This window comes from Podarcis cretensis (assembly GCF_951804945.1).
Source record: "Podarcis cretensis genome assembly, chromosome: 6".
Classification (NCBI taxonomy): domain Eukaryota; kingdom Metazoa; phylum Chordata; class Lepidosauria; order Squamata; family Lacertidae; genus Podarcis; species Podarcis cretensis.
The window spans coordinates 18,215,558-18,223,958 of NC_137175.1; the positions used below are offsets into that span (position 1 = coordinate 18,215,558).

At 42.6% G+C, this 8,401-nt stretch overlaps 1 long non-coding RNA gene across 1 annotated transcript; it reads right to left on the reverse strand.

Moving 5' to 3' along the window:
• Window positions 1-415: 415 nt before the first annotated feature.
• LOC307218132 lies at window positions 416-6,608 on the reverse strand. Its single transcript, XR_013839808.1, has 3 exons — window positions 6,249-6,608; window positions 2,962-3,030; window positions 416-640 (listed from the first exon to the last, which is right to left on the reverse strand). It is a non-coding gene; the product is annotated as an uncharacterized lncRNA (long non-coding RNA).
• Between the last annotated feature and the right edge of the window lie 1,793 nt (window positions 6,609-8,401).

Here is an 8,401-nt window from a genome sequence, read left to right on the forward strand (position 1 = left end):
GAAAAATTAAAAAAATCCTTCCAGTAGCACCTTAGAGACCAACTAAGTTTGTTACTGGTATGAGCTTTCGTGTGCATGTCTTCAGATACACTGAAACAGAAATCACCAGACCCTTATATATAGTGAGAGGGTGGGGAGGGGTATTACTCAGAAGCGTGGTGGGAGTGGGTGATTGGCTGATAGGTGTGGTAAACCTGTTAATGACTGCAATTGGTCTTACAGGAAAAAGCAAGGTGTGAGATGGCTAAAAATAGCTTTATCATGTATAATGAGATAAGAATCCAATGTCTCTATTCAGACCAGGTCTCTCCATGGTTTTAAGTTTGGTAATAAGTTGCAATTCAGCAACTTCTCTTTCCAGTCTTTTTCTGAAATTCTTTTGTAAAAAGTAAAATCAGTTATCTCAATATTCCATGGACCCAACTTTATGAACTTTAGCTGGTTTCTTATCTAGAAGCACCTCTGCCATGTCCACAGTTTTCAAATTAATTTCCCATTTTTTTAAAAAAAAAAACAACCCTAGAAATTTGTTTTATATTTTCCTACTTCCAAACAGGAAAATCTGCCCTTGTAGGAGAATCATTCCACCTCTCTTTCTGAAACTTGACAGGCTTTGTCTCTTCAGAAGGGAAGACCACACCTGCAATGTGGAGACAGATAATTAAAAAGGTTCCTGCATGGGAAATCTCTGATGGATCTGCCTGAAATTTGGCATACTTAATCACTTTGAAGATGGTCCTCCGCCTGCAAATTTCATCCACTTAAGTGAAAAGCAGGGGAAAGTTGTAGCTGTTTTAGATTCCCTGTTGTAGTCAATAGGGGTGAAACAAAGCTTCAGATTTTACAGTTCAGATTTGGATCTGAATAGCAGATCCAAAAGAAACAACACAGAGCATATACAAAACTGACTAGGTCGCTTCCAAATGCTACAGTCAAAGATGCAAGGTGGATAATGTAGTTCCCTGCATGTGCCTAATGTGTTTGATATGTTCTGGCACAGTTACTCTCCCATGACTTATTTCTTTCATTTCATTTTCACCTTTTTGTTCCACCCTTCAAGTCAGTTTAGAACAGCCTTTGTCACCCTGGTACTCTCCAGATGCTGGCTGGAACTGATCGGAATTTTACTTCAAGACATCTAGAGGGCAACAGGTTGATGAAGCCTAGTTTGGATGGTCCTCTCCTTCCTATTATATCCTCACAGCAGTCATATGAGGCAGCTTAGGCTGAGATTCAGTGAACAGCCCAAGGTTACCGAGTGCTAAGTGGGGATTTGAAAGCAGATCTCCCTAGTCCTGGTCTAACACTTTGACACTGGATTTGTCAAATGATAAAGCTGTGTATGTGAACCAGGCCCTTTTCAAAGCTGAATTGACCAAAGCCTAGTGAGTCACTGCACTTTAAAGAAGTGACTTGAATTAACTTTACATAATACAGTATAGGCAGTTATAGGCGGTATATATTGTGCCTATATAAAACATTGCATTCTCCTCCTCCTCTGCAGTCTATTAAAAAATAAAACTTATACGTATGTATATGTAAACATTATTCCCCAGTGGATGAGTCCAAAATCTTGCAGGCATTGGGTTGTTCTTTAGGCAATAACTCATTTTATACTTCTATAAGGTGACTTTGGCAGACATGTCATGCTAAGCATCTAGATGTATCCACATACTGTATTTTACCATGTATAAGACAACCTTTTTTCTGAATTTTTTGTGATAAATTGAGGGTCATCTTATACACAGGTTAACATGCAATAATAATAATAATAATAATAATAATTTATTTATTTATACCCTGCCCATCTGGCTGGGTTTCTCCAGCCACTCGAAGTGCTAAGTAAGCAAGGGCTGCTGCTGCGGCAGTAGCAGGGAAATGTTGGAAAGGAGGCTGCTTATCCGTTCTTCTCAGCTTAGGAAGAGTATTTGGTGAGTGCCAGTATACGGTGTACAGTTCCATCAGCCCAAGAGGGATCGTCGAAAATTTGCTCATCAGCTCAGTGAACTTACAAAAGAAGCTCAGCGACTGTTGAGGGCTCCCAAAAATAGGTGTCGTCTTATACATGGGGTCGTGTTATACACGGAAAAAATACGGTATATATCTCATCTCAACCAGGTTTCCAAATGCAATCTGTGCATGTATTAAGGAGCTCACAGACTTGAGATGCGTGTGGATAACATGGCATAAACCAAATTTTAAAAGAGCCTGGTTGTGCAAATGCATCTTAATAACGTTCTGATAGTACTACATATAACCTAAGTCAATATGCTAAGCACGCCCTTTTCCCTAAGTGATGGGAAACTCTGTTAGCCTTTACAGGAAGAGAGAGCTCTGGAGATTTATGATGCCTTGGTGACCATCTATTTATTTACCAAAATTCAGGGTGGTTTCGTTTTTTGTTTTTTGTTTTTTTAAAAAAGAACGTAGTACTATGTCCCAGAAGACATCACAGAAGCAAGCAGAAATTACCACACAACAACACGCATGTCATATAATCCCTAAATTACTACCCCCCCAAAAAAAAGCTCTGCACAAATTCATCCAAAGCAGGCAAAACTGAATGCAGCCCCCACCATGCCTTGGGTTTCTTTCTGTGCCCATCAGGGTCCATTATATCCTTCGGTGATGAGGCCACAACACAGTCTAGAAGACAGGTGGAGAACCTGTGACCTTCCATATGATGCTGGCCTTCAGTTTCCAGCAGCCCCAGACAGTATGACCAATGGTCAGGTGTGATGGGAGTTGTGACCAAGCAACATCAGAGGACCACATGTTCCTCACACCCTGGCATGGAAGGAAGGAAAATTGACACAGCAATACAATGTGTCTCACAGTAATTGAAGCAGATTTCCATCTTTAAAAGGGAAGGACAACACTAGCATCACCCTCCCTTCTTTTTTGGCTGAGGCATGTCTACTTATCAGCAAATAATTTGGTGGCTTCCATATGCTTGTTTACCTTTCCTAGCACTTCCTGTGTCTGAGAAGAGAAGGAAAAACAAGATGTCTTCTTTATCGGTAGTCAAAACTGTCAAAGCAAATGAGAGAAAACTTGCGGAACTAAATTAGGCAACATAAATTATGAGAGGAGATTTGTGTACATTGCCACTAATGTGTGTGAAAAGCTTATACCGTGAGATACCAAAGATCTATTAGATAGGAACGAGGTGAATAATGGGCCATGCGACTCTCATGGTTCTTACTGGAAGCTGAATACCAGCAATGACCACAATAGTTTGAAATGCAGGACAGAAAGGCAGAGTTCAAGATTCGTCCAAATAAGACTCAGTACATTCACCTGAAAATGTAACCAGAATTGCATTCAAGGCTTGGGACTAACGTCCCGTCTGCCCAGTAGACATAACTGCAGAATGGGGAGTGAGAGAAGTGCAGGCCAGTGTGGACTTGACTTTATGTGACATTGAATCACACAATAGTGGAATTCGAAGGGATCCTGAGGGCCATCTAGTCCAACCCCCTACAATGGAAGAATCTCAACTAAAGCATCCATGACAGATGGCCACCTGACCTCTGTTTAAAATCCTCCAAGGAAGGAGAGTCCACAGGATCCCAAGGAAGTCTGTTCCATTGTTGAACAGCTCTTATCATCAGGAAGTTCTTCTTTATTTTTAGTCAGAATCTCCTTTCTAGTAACTTGAAGCCATTGATTCTGTCCCAGAGACTTCAAACAGCTAAGTAGAACTGCAGCTGGCTGCTACCTCATGGAAGATCCATGGTCAGATTTCACATTCCTTTTGTTGCTACATTAAAGTAGGGTGGGGGATCTTTTTGGCAGCCCAATGGCCAACTTTGACAGCTTACTCGTCAATCACATGATGATACCACAATGTCACATGACTGACAACAAGTGGGTTACCCCTTTGCAAGCCTTCCTGTACCTCCTCTTTCGATCCCCAATGAATTTAAGATTGAAAAGAGACAGAGAGAAACTGAGAGTAACTAAAATTGACAGATTTAGCCATCCCTAAGACCCTGAGCTGCTTTTAGTATTGCAGTGGGAAAATATAGACACCTGTATTTTATTTTATTTTTTTATTATGGGGATGATAGTAGTTTGGGGAGAGCAATTTAGTTCAGGAAATCTCACCCCATAACTCTGAATCAAATTCAGAGCTTCCTGTGAATTTTTTTTTCAAATTAAAAATGAAAATCCCAGGAGATCGCATCATGAACTTCCCGCACCAGCTTTTGAGCAAAGTGTTGGACCACACGATGACAGCCAAGAAAATCTGGATCCCTTTCGACCTGTTTTCTGTCCTAGCTGCTGTTGTGTTTATGTCTGCCATTTTCTTGTATGATTTTACTGATGATTTTTTGTTTTGTTTTGTTTTAAATTAAGCTGTTGTAAGCTGCCTCAAAGGCTTTTATGTTGAAAGGCAAAGTACGGCGCTCTTAAATAAACAAACAGAGTTTGGATCTGAGTAGATGAGAAATTCATCATGCTAACAAGATGAGCTTTAAAGAAGCAAAACACCTATAAAGGCATACTAAAATGATGATATTGGTATCTTGGTAATACTTGTTGCAGTACAGTTACTCTAACAATGTAAGACTCCTCATTCATTGTATCCGCTGTTCTTCCAACAATATGTTCACCCACTATTAATATCCCCATTTTGCAGATGGAAAGACTGAGGCTGAGAGAATGATGGCCACCTAATCATTTTAGATAGAGGTTGATGCACACATGCGCTCGCACACGCACGCACACACAAATATTGCTTGCAAAACGTTGGCTCCCAAGGGCCTCCTTGCATTAAGAAAAGATTATCACTCATCAGTTTCATTACGATTATGAGCCTGGCAGGAGGAAGGGGTAATCAGCAAAGGATGATCATCCCCTTATCACACAGCTCTTCATACCAGTTGTCAGAGCTGCCTCTAGGTCCCAGCTCACAGAGGACCAACGCTAGGCTGTCGTAATGTACAAAAGTCTTTACTGAAGTTCAATTTCCATTTTAAAGCTGCAGCGCGCAGCCCTACATCTTAAACCCTAGATCAGCGAAGTCCCGTCTGAGTCTCCTCCCCTCTGACACCAGTTTAAGATCCTAGCCCTGCTCCACCTTTTCCACTGCTCTCTCCTCTTCTGGGTCCTCCTGCCCGCTGGGGCATTGCCCTTTCTGGACTCTTCTGACGCCGAGTCGCTTAGCTCCTCCCCCTGCCTCCTGCGGGCTTTAGGACCCGGTTCCCAATCCTCATTCTCTGCTGTCCCGCGCTCCTGTACATTTGAACTTGCCTCTCGCGCCAACCCAGTGACCTTTCTCCTAACCGTTACACTACTTCGGTCACTGCTTCCCTCTTCCGGGATACTGGCCGGATCTGACCTCCCCTCCGTTGTCCAACTTTCTGATGGAGGCGTGGTCAGCCCTGCCTCATCTTCTCTCCCTGGTGGGGAATGCACTGGCCCCGATCCTTGGGACTCTTCCCCCCCACTCTGCTCTGGTGGGGAAGCTGGTCCTGATTTCCAACTACTGCTCTGGGAGTCCCTGCTGCCCCCTTGCTCCTGGGGCGTTCCCCTTGGGAACCCCCTACCCCTGGCCACTGGCGCCCCCTTCTGTGAATCTTCCGATTCGCTGGAGAGGCTCATGGAATCCCTCGGTCCACTGTCCTCTTCTCCTACACTCCCCTCGGATTCTTCCCCTTCGCTCTCCATCTCCTCTCTTCCCTGTGCCTCTGCTCCTGAGCCCCTGACACCAGTGTTTAAAACTCTTGGACTCTTGCTGATGATGATTCACATCCCACCAATTTAACTCCGGTGGCCATAGCCTCTTGTTAACAGAAGGATGACATTTGTGAAAATTCATGCACTAAAGCAGCACCAACAAGAAGCAATGGCAGAGCAGAGGCAAGGATAAAGACAAACTATCCCATGCAATTTACCTTGCTTCAGCAGTATATTCAATTCCTTAACACCATTATCACACACCCCTATTTTTCTCTCTGTCCCTCTCATCACATGAGCGGCTCTTACTAGGCACACGCACGCACACACACACAAAAATCTATAAACTCTTTCCAGGAATACAAAAGCATTCTCTATGATGTTGATAAGAAACAGGACAGTCACTCTCCCCTGACATATTTGTTCTTTAAAAACAAATCAATGGCGCAGAGATTTGGCACCTGAATGCAGAGCATTGGCTTGATGAGGGAAAGATTGTCTTCATTAAGGGCATTAATATTCATAGAGAGTAGAAAATCTGACACAAGAGAGGACTCACTAACCTTTTCTCATATTAGATTTTTTACTTCTTAACACAATTACAGTCCGGCAATGACTTAATTAATGCTGCTTTTCGTCAGGCTCCTTTAAAGAGCTGTCAATTTGGTCCTGCAGAGGCTGTCAGCGAAAGAGAAAGACAGTCATGGAGGCTAAAAAAGACACAGGAAGGAATTCAAACACTTAATAACATTCAAAGTGCTATGCAAAGTCACACATCAGCCTGGATTAAAGCAATTTTTTTGTCTTTTCTCCTTCCCTACTTATGCTAATAATACGCAGGTATAAAAACGGGGCAGTTATCAACTTGTGGCTTGGGGATAGTGGACAGAGAGCACAGGGAAAAAGTCGCCCAGATTGCTTTATCCTTTCTTTCACAAGTATCAGGCACATTTTAAACCTACTGTTGGGTTGTGGGGGGGGGGGGAGAGCTCAAATACATCTCAAATGCTCACATAATGGAAAATATACTCCAAATATGAAGGTCTGATGCGGCTTCTCTTGAAATTTGCTGCAGCAGCTGGCTATCTCAAACAGCATCCACCTCTACTGGAAGATAAAGAGATCTTACTCACCTGCTCAATCCTACATATGTCTGCTCAGAAATAACTCCCACTGAGTTGAATGGGTAGCATTCCTAGATAAATAGGACTGATTTCAGCCTTAGTTATTTTAATGTATGATCTAGCTGCTGGAGTTGTTTTTATGTTGGTTTTGGTGGGCCTACCAAACTATAAACAAGGTGTAGTTGCCATGATTCCTTTCAGTTTCACTCATAAAGTGGGGGGCGCAATTCAGTGGAATGGAAGAAGCCATCTATTTCCATCCCAAACCATGTTTGTTGCCTGCAGCCGTGTTTCCATTCCACTGCAGTTCGGCTTCTGACAAAAGCTGTTATTCATCTTGTCGTCCCCAGTAGCAGAACTTTACATAATTATGTAATTATGCCATTATTTTGTTATTCCACACCATTCTTTTTGATCCAAAGGCAATTCGTTTCCAATCAAAGGAAGTGCAAGCTGCACTGGGGATGGGAACATATTCAGTTATGTTGCCATTTTTGCCATTTCAAAACAGCAACAACAGTGAATACTGATGTTTGTGTTACTGTGTTCCGTGGAGTGGGACTATTGTCCTTTGTTCTTTTTCTCTTTGCTGTCTGATGCTAGAGAGAGAGGGAGCCATGTTGCAGTGCTCCGTGTATGTGTTTATATGTAAATAAAGTAGATTAGCCAAAATGCTGAGTTGCTGAGGTTCTGTTACACAACTGCACAGACTCTGCAGATCCCTAAGTGTGCCGGTGTCGGTTGGCATTGGTCACTGTGATGTTCGGGCTAAAGAAAACTTATGAAGCTCCCGAACGATCGACCAGGAGGGAGAGAACATGCCAGTCGGGCATGTGTCTCTGCCAGGGTGCTACTTGAGTGTAGGCTGAACTCCTGACAGGCCTATGTATCTGCATGTACAGGAATTTTCAGGCTTCTTTCCATAATGAGTGAGAGTTCTGGTTCTTTAAGCCTTGGCTTAGTTCACCTTTCTGAGCAAAATGGAATTTTCTAATATTCTGGGGTGTGATTCAAATGAGAGTCAGGATGAGCTCCTTAGTAACTGCCTTCTACCTTAGAAGATTTTCCATTTACTTATGTCTTCTACAGATGCTCTGCTTGCCAATCCCTTCAGAGGTTAGGTATCCCCCCTGACCTAGCACACTGAAACTTTGCATCTCTCACTCCCCTTGAACATTCCCCAAGCCTTCTGGCACCGTGCAAAAATCATAACAATTGGAGACCTTTCGAGGCAGGATAGAAGGCTATGTTGTTCTATGCCTTTATGTTCCACTGAAATTATTTCCCAGATTTTATTTCTATTTTCCTCTGCTGTTTTGTTCTTTTATAATTGCTTTTATTGCATTTGATTGTGTTTATGTGCATTTGACATTTCTGGACGATTGTTTCCGACTGAAACATAGGCTATATGGGTTGGGAATAAAACAAGACAAAACAAAACAAAATGTACATATCAGCTGGGCATGTTTTCCCTGATGGGGTAAATAGCAGGCTCAAGGATTGTGCTGCTGGTGGTGATTTAAATCAGAAAAATGACATGGGGGATTTGATAGCACCCTCCTACTCTAGCATCATAGTCCTGATCTAATTCA